General features: G+C 34.7%; 1 pseudogene; it reads right to left on the bottom strand.

Moving 5' to 3' along the window:
• Positions 1-6807: 6807 nt before the first annotated feature.
• LOC136834384 (forkhead box protein F1-like) overlaps positions 6808-7500 on the bottom strand; it is a 154121-nt pseudogene continuing 153428 nt past the window's right edge.

The raw sequence follows: 7500 nt of genomic DNA, 5'->3' as shown, positions 1-7500 counted from the left end.
GTCTGTGTCTTTCTGTTGTCTTTTACGATTGGCATTTACCCAAATGAAATTCATCCAGTTTGCGCAGTTAGATACGACAAACAAACCTCCTCATCTTTTGTGTTCGAACGCAATCCAACTACCCCTAAATGCTATATAAATTCTGAACTCGCCCTTGAATTATTTAAAGGATCTTTGTCATTCACCTATAACTGAAAATCGGCCATAGTAACTCCCGTCCCCCAGTGAATTTTAGAAGTTCATGAAAAGCCCATAAGCAAACAAAGGATTCTTCAGTGAATGCACTTCGAAATCACCAATATTGTTTTGACATTTTTAGTCACTTATTTCAGATTTAGTCATCGAAAGTGACTTTTAATCATGTAGTCGCCAAAGTTGTTTGTCCGGCATTTGTTGCGCTGGGTTATCAAGTACAGTATAAGCAGTGTTCTCAACACCTGGGCTTTGCTGTAGTTTCTGCATTTTAAATGGCTTCCACAAGACTTTGGTTCAAAGCCCGAAGCTTGAGGGTAACACTGAAGAACACTTTCGCAAAATATATTTATTTCTTCATTTATATTAGTAATCCATGTTACCCCTTCATTTAAATTTTTCCTTTTTCATCTATAGCCATTTCATTGTGTAAGTAAGACCTTTTGCTAATTTCATTGGAAAAATGCACAGTATGATGAATTACAATAATAATGAGCCTCTAAGTAATTTCTATTTTTACAGTACAATCTAGAATAACGTAAATTATGGAATACAATATAGAATAACTTAAATCTGAGCGATTTCGTCGTTATAAATTTATGACGCCCAAATTATCTCGAGTCGCTACACAGAACTCGCCGTCATCAAATTGATTAAATTCTGTGAAGAAGTGAAGCTCGACGTTTCGAGAATTCGGGTCACGAAAAATGTGACCTGCAATCTGGGGTCACGATTATTGATTCGCTCAAGTGACTCGCATCCTTTTTTGGGTGAGTTGGAATGCAAGAATGAAGTTGCTTTGTCGAGAATGTTACACTTGAAAATTTGTTTTAACTGTTTATTTGTGTACGTACTCTTGACGTGAATATGCTGAGAGAGAGAGTTTTGGGTATTTTCATTTATCATAATCCCACTGGTAAGTTTACATATTGTAGAGAAGAATATTTGTTGTTTGTCTTGACTATAATATGATTCTCTGAATTGTAAGGTGCATTAGAGGGAGACATTAAACTGGTCTGAAAAATAAATAGAAATATTTTAGATATTTAGTACGTATCCTATATGTTACATAATCAAAAAAACCCTTCATATTTTCATATGATGATTTGCATATTTTTTTTGTAAGAGAATTACCTTTCTGAAAGTTCCTAATTGAATGGTCCATTTAGATGGTGTTTTGCGATAATGATGTCTTTGTGTTAATTATTGTCATTGTAGCTGGTGCTCACTTTATCATCGCTTTCTTCATCGGCATCATTTTACTCATTTTTCCATTAATTTTCAGCCTTTCTTCCCCCGTCATTCCGTCTTTCCTGAGGGCAGCAGTTCTCCTTTCCCCTCATCTCCTCGCCGATATAATCCCCTCAGATTCCTCTTGAAATCCTCCTTCACACCCACTTGACATCTATATATCTCGGGAAAAGGCGTGGGCGTGGGCGGGCCTGGGCGTGGCTGCTTAAGACGTGTAAGTGATTGTTCACCCGCCTGTTTGTTGTATCAGCGTGGGCAGGTGGGTGGGTGAGAGACGGGCGTGGAAGAGGGCGGGGTGTGGGTGGTGCCCCAGGCTATATTTCGAGGGCATGAATCACTGCTTTGTTTATTTGTTTGTTTGTTTATTTGCCCCCCTTCGGTGAGGGGAACTCGAAGAGAAATGCCTTAGGGGGAGTGTGTTTGTGTGTGCGTGTGCGTGTGGAATTGGGCCAGATGTGAGGGGGAACGGGGAAGTGACGTCATGAGTACCCAGATGCATGTTTGAATTTTATGTCTTTCGTGCTGTAAGAATAACATTGATGAGCATGGCATTTATGATAATGGTTACATTGTTATTGACTCTCCATCTTTATTAAACTTCTTTGTTCAGGAATTCAAAAGTTTTTAATGTCACTTCAGTCATACAGAAGATTCTTGGAAAAATTGAAGGCAGATAGAAAATATTTCCGAGTTACACTAGACAAACTTGCCTGACAAATCGAATCGAGTGTTTAAACATTATTATGAAATCGCTTGCAAGCATTTCCATGGAAGATGCTTACGCTGTGTGTAGGTGTCAGCCTCCGAACACGGACTTTCGACATGTACGTAGGTGTGTTATTTACATACACACACACACATATAATATATATACATATATATACTGTATATATAAAACCTGTATATAGTATATATAGACATCCCTATATACAAGTTTCTATATATATATATATATATATATATATATATATATATATATATATATATATATATATATATATATATATATATACTGTGTATATATGTGTATATATATATATATATATATATATATATATATATATATATATATACACATACATACCTACATACATGCATATTAATTTCTGATACCTGTGAGGTGAGTGAGGATTTGAAACATGCGTGGGTTTTGCAGCAGCAGCAGCAGCAAGGACACCAACACGATTTCTGTGCCAGGGAGTGAGATGACTCGCGCTGAAGGGTTGATCAGGATGATGAATCAAAGAGAGGTGGGATTATATTGCGATTCGTTTAGAATGAGTAATGGATCGGGGATTAAAAGGCTATTGCTAAATTCGTAAGACGGGCAAGAGGAGGTGCTACCTCTGGGTTTGCAGCTGACTCCCACTGTGATTGATTGCGGGACGTTTCTTTAGCGCTGTAGTTTGTCGCTGACGTATGATCATTTTGTATGCAGTAGTTTTTTTTTCGGTGAATTTACTTGAGCATTAGTTTTGTACACTCGTACGGATTTAACTGTACATATATTAAACTTGGTTTTTCAAGGTTCAAACTGAAGGGAAAGGACTCATTTGTTGCCTGTTGTAATTAATACGGTAATTATTTGGTATCATTGCTTATTTGTCGGTATAAAAGAAAAGTCAAGACCCCGTTCTTGAAATAAGTTCCATGAAATGAACATCCACTTTTAAAATTAACGGTGACCGGTAACGCATTCAGGGAATCATTTGTTTCCTAGAATTAGCTGAAGACTTTTGAAAACTTTTGCAGTTCAGAAATATAGGGAAGATAGAAGGTTAATCTGTAAAGTGTTTTTGTTGCTTGTCAGTTTTTTAGTTTCTAAGCATCACTTTTGCGGATTTAAAAGGTGAACGAGTTTGGATGGCATATACATATATATACACCCACACAAACACACCTTTAATCTATAATATATATATATAAAATAAAATAAGCAAAGTTATTAAGTATGCTCACTCGGAACACATTTAATTTTGAACAAGTGTTTTAAGGAGAATGAGGCTAGCTCAGAACTTGATGTTCCTTTGCCGTTGTTGTTTTCATCTGTGCGGAATTTTATCTGCTATTTATTTTTCTGTACGTAATTTTATTTGCATTGTTTTGTTGCTATAATTTTTTGCTCTTTCTTTTCTCTCTACTGAAGCTTCTTTGTCAGGTCAATTGCCTTTTGGCAAATATACTCATTGAGTAAGCGAGGATGCTATAAATCATACCACAATACATGATTATGTATGTATATATACACATAATTATACATTTATATATATATATATATATATATATATATATATATATATATATATATATATATATATATATATTTATATATCTATATATATATATACTATATATATATTACTGTATATATATGTATATAAAATGTTCATCTTTTAATTACTGATTCGATGAGAAACTCTATATATATATATATATATATATATATATATATATATATATATATATATATATATATATATATATATATATATATATATATATATATAATATTGTCTTTTAATTACTGATTCGACGAAAAAACCCTTCCTCCCCCACCCCTGTACCCCTGTGAAGTAAATTTCTAAAGCTTTAGCTGTCGTATACCTACACAATATTCCTGTACATTGTGTTTGACAAGAATAGTAGTTTTTATAGTGATCATCATCATCATCATCGTCAGCATCTACATAATTGAATTAATAACGATCAGTTTCAGTTGATAGATGTTAAAGCCACACGGGATCTGGCCGGATTGTATGACGAAGTCGATGAGTGTTAATTAATACCAAACCAATATTTTTTGTGCAATGCCTTTATTGTATTAAATATATACATCACGGTAGGATCCATCAGAAAGTTGTTAAATAAGGCGGACACCATTTCCATCCTCCAACTCATCAGTCCGTTATAAAGGTTTTTATCAAGGAGTCACAACAGGTAAAGAGTTTCGGTGATTTGGTTTTTGTGTTCCTACCTTATACGTGAATGGACGGCCGACAGTACTTAGAGTGAAGGCGAGTGAAGGCACTTCGAGAAAAAAAAAAGAGAGAGAAAGAAATGCTTTGTATATACAGTACATGGTTGCATGATACGGAAATATTCGTCATATACATATATGTTTATATATATTTAATATTTGTTCTAAATATTACATTGCTTGGCCTATTCAGTGTAGATACGCCTACAACTATGTGATGCAACTACACAGAACTTATTTACAGGTTGTGTTATATGTTTGTAGTTTGTGTGTGAGTAATGAAAAATCAATATTAAATCAGCATTAAACTTAGAAAAAATCAGAGACTATTTTCTTCGAAATATTGGACTGAGTGTTAATATTTTTTCAAGCCTATAATAGTGAGACATTACATTACATTACATTTGTTATGCATAAGGCACTAAGATGGATTCTTGAACGCTCACGGTTTATGTGTATTACTCATTATATAATTTTTTCCTTTTGCTTCTGCCAACAACATAAAATGGAATTCATAAAGAATCAAATGAAATCTTATTTGTTGATTGACAAAGGCAACAGTAAGCCACAGCACCATTCTGTTTCAGAAATTAAAACGCAAATGGTTTCAGTATTCTATTCCTTATTAATCGATATATTATCATAAATATGTTTCGTACGGAGTAATAAGTTAAGACACTACACAGTAGGATCTAATTTTTAAGATTGTAAGGTATTTGAAATGTTTTGCACTTTACTTCTTAGAAAGATCTGTCTCTGTAGTGCCATAAGCCTTGTGAACGTTACAGAGGACATTTTGGATGTGAATAAGTGGCACTCAACTCATCACTCAGTGTGGTGACGTGATGTGACGAATTTTAAACAAGGCACTGTATGGACGGCTTTTTGTAATTCATTTTAGCAAAGAAAAATTTTGAAATGTTTTTGTTGTCGTCATGTAATACACAATAAAATAAAGCTTGCATCTTCTTGTGTAGCTCAGTGTTCTTATATAATAAATATGTCTGTATTCATGTATGTATGTGTGAATGTGCGTGTGTTTGTGTGCGTATGTACGCGCGCCAACGGTTGCGCGCGCGAATTTGTTTACGAAGCAATACGTTCCTAAAGATAGCAAACAGATATGAAATAGTTCATGGCACCAGAATAAATAGGCTACATCTCAAGTGTTTTCCTCTTATCATGAAAAGGAAAGAAATTACGTATTAATCATTCCATGTGAGAAAAAATGTCTTCTGCCAATAGTTTTCCAAACTACTGTGTAACAAAGACCACTTCAAGACCACTTCCTCTCCGTTCGTGAACTCATAAGTTGCTATTCAAACAAAACCGCACTGTTTTAGCATATTCACTTTACTGTTTAAATGTTTTTTTCTTCGTCTCTTTGCATGAAAGGGGATTGTAAGAATGTAAGAACATATTAACTTATTGTCCACAAGTTGTCAATTTCACACTCCCTTAAATACAATATGATTGCGCTCGTCGAAGAGAATACCTTTTCATTTACTTCTAATTTTTTTTTTTCACGTATTTCACACTTACACAGCAACACTTAAAACTGGGATTTTTCTCATTAAACAGAGATTCTGTCCAGTCCAAAAATCTGAATAAAGAGCATTTGCATAGGTTCCGTCCCTTACCCAGATCTGAGTCTAAACCATTTTCTGAATACAAAAGCACTGAGCTACAAAATCAACTGTAAGGCAGAGTCAAGTCACTGGGCGTTTGTCATTGAGGCACTTGCCCACCCACTTCTGATTTTGGGCGGTCAGATTCAATTATCAACACTTTTTTTTTTTAATGTGAGGTGCAGATTATCTAAGAATTTTCATTGTTTGTTGTTGTACTGCCCATCTTTATTTCTGCTGGATTGTTATTCACTACACCTTTTCTGAACATTACACCACTTGTGCATTAACCTCTTTCAATACATGAATTGATTTTCCAAATTCCTCTTTAATTGCAACTTCAATGTGGTTATTTGCATTGCCATAACTCATAAGAAATTCATTATTCGATGTTAGCTAAAAGGTTTTTCAAAAGGGTTATTCAGTATCAAAGATAACTGCAGAATGTTACTATCGTGAGGAATTTCATTCGAGGAAACTTGAAATAATTTAGTTAGCCACTGTCACCTATCATCGCTGTATAATTATTTCAGTTATCATTTTCCAAAATATTTCACAAAATCTTAATTTTTCGCAATTATAAAGCACTTTATTGGTCAGTCGTTTTCAGTAATCACTGGTTTTAGTAGTCACTGGAATACTTTGCACTTTTGAACGAAATTACATAATTTTCCTAAGACCTCCGTCACGTCATGATACCACTGTCTTAGAAACAAAAGGAAGTTGGTATCAAGAATAGTGTCTAGATTATGCAGCCCATTTTCTTTTCGTTGAGGTTTTAATTCAGTGGGGATACATTCATGAATAACTAAAAGGAAGCAATTCATATTGTACAGTATTATTCACAGTGCATTAACAGCCTTTCTCCAACCAAAGGCTTCTACTCTGTTCCTTTTTTTTTATCACCAGAAGAATATAATTCCTCTCGATCACGTTCATGAAACACGATCCTGTAGGAGTTGGGGAGAAGGACCTCTCTCTCTCTCTCTCTCTCTCTCTCTCTCTCTCTCTCTCTCTCTCTCTCTCTCTCTCTCTCTCTCTCTCTCTCTCTCTCGAGCACACACACACACACACACACACAGTCTCTCTCTCCTAGAGGACCTGCCTTTAGAGACCCATAAAATGTATCCTTCATAGCTTCCTTCGAAATCCTCGAAACGTGAAATATTGCTCGCGATATTCAAGGGTTGGCTTCTCGTGGGGCGTCTGGATGTCACAACGTTTATCACTGCAAGAACTGTGAGAGATATGACTTTTTAATAATAAGGAAATTATAATATTCGCAGAAATAGAGCTGAATTTATTTTTTTTTCACCTGGATCTAAATTTCTCCTTATCAATTCACGTGTACTTTTGTTCGTTGTACTATAAGTAAATGAATGTAATCAATCATATAACTCACTGGAAATATATGCTTTATCAGACCCACTCGAAGTTTTATAATGATTAACA

This window comes from Macrobrachium rosenbergii, chromosome 53 (genome assembly GCF_040412425.1).
Source record: "Macrobrachium rosenbergii isolate ZJJX-2024 chromosome 53, ASM4041242v1, whole genome shotgun sequence".
NCBI classification, from domain to species: Eukaryota; Metazoa; Arthropoda; class Malacostraca; order Decapoda; family Palaemonidae; genus Macrobrachium; species Macrobrachium rosenbergii.
This window is presented reverse-complemented; position numbering and strand designations above follow the sequence as displayed.